Source organism: Grammomys surdaster, unplaced genomic scaffold (assembly GCF_004785775.1).
Source record: "Grammomys surdaster isolate TR1022 unplaced genomic scaffold, NIH_TR_1.0 185, whole genome shotgun sequence".
Lineage (NCBI taxonomy): Eukaryota > Metazoa > Chordata > Mammalia > Rodentia > Muridae > Grammomys > Grammomys surdaster.
This window is the reverse complement of record NW_021604630.1, coordinates 17041126-17042412: the sequence shown is the minus strand read 5'-3', so window position 1 is coordinate 17042412 and position 1287 is coordinate 17041126. Positions and strand designations below refer to the sequence as shown.

The following is a 1287-nucleotide window of genomic DNA, read 5'->3' as shown; positions in this document are numbered from 1 at the left end:
GACTAGTATCTGAAAACACTTGTGTCTTATTTTTCTCTGGTCTGCATTAGCTCTCATCAATGGGTCTGCTTACCCATGTGATTGATTCCTAGGACCTCCTTGAAAAAGAACCTCGATACAGCAGAAACCTGTTCTCTTATGATCTGAAAGCCAGAAGTCTGAGATGCACATTCAGAAACTCAGGGAGAAGCTGCCTCATGTCGGTCTCCTAGCTGCTGCTGCTTGCTGGTCATCCCTGGAATTCCTGACAGATGACTCTGATCTCTGATCTGGTTATACACACTGTCCTCACTAATCTCTGTCTTCATTTGACTGCCTCTTTTTTGTTTGGTCGGTTTTTTTTTTCTTTCTTCAGTCTCTGTAGAGACTGTCAAACCTTCCAATGCTAACTATATTGAAAATCATTATGGCAGGGTATTGGGAAAGCTTTCAACTAGCAAAAATCACACCATGGATAAACCTCATTGGCTATGACATTTTAAGATAGGGTTTCTCTGTGTAACCCTGGATGTCCTGGAACTTACTCTGTAGACCAGGCTTGGCCTTCTAAGTGATGGAATGCACCACCCCTGCCCAGCTCTTATAAAAATCATTAGCTATGGGATTAGGGCCCACCATACTCCAGGAGAGTCTTATTTTACCTTGACTACATATGTAGAGACTCTGTTTCCCAAAAGTTCACATTCATAGATACCCAGCATGATGTAAAAAGAATACTAATATCCTTTTTAAATTAATTAATACAGAAAATCATTACGGCAGCAGTTATTCCTTAACCAGCTAGTTCCACAAATAACCACAGGAGACCGTTAATATTTCAAAACTGGGGCCTTAGATGGGCAGACTCTTTCCTAGCTCATCTAAGTTTTTTTTTTTTTTTAACGTCGATAATTCCTTTATTTGTAAGGTTGTTACATCTGACACTCTTTGGATGCCTCTCAAGACCCAAGAGAAAAGTCAGCACACTTCTAGCTCATCTAAGTTAACCCAACCACCTAACCCCATTCAGCCGCAGCCTCTTAGTCATGTCTGGCTCCTCCCCTGTCTCCTAGCAACTGGGGGGAGGGGCGGGGAGCGGGCGGGCTCTCTTTTTTCTTTCTTTCTTTCCTTCTTTCTTTCTTTCTTTCCTTTTTTCTTTCTTTCTTTCCTTCTTTCTTTCTTTCCTTTTTTTCTCTCTCTCTCTCTTTCTTTCTTTCTTTCTTTTTCTTTCTTTTTTTTTCCTACAATGCCTTTCTCCCTCCAAGGAAGTCCCGCCTTCCTCTCTCTATGCCAAATCACAGGCTTTAG

The 1287-nt window shown here is 41.5% G+C and overlaps 1 pseudogene; it reads right to left on the bottom strand.

The window, feature by feature from the left end:
- Nucleotides 1-355: 355 nt before the first annotated feature.
- Nucleotides 356-485, bottom strand: LOC114621989 (annotated as a pseudogene).
- Nucleotides 486-1287: the final 802 nt, after the last annotated feature.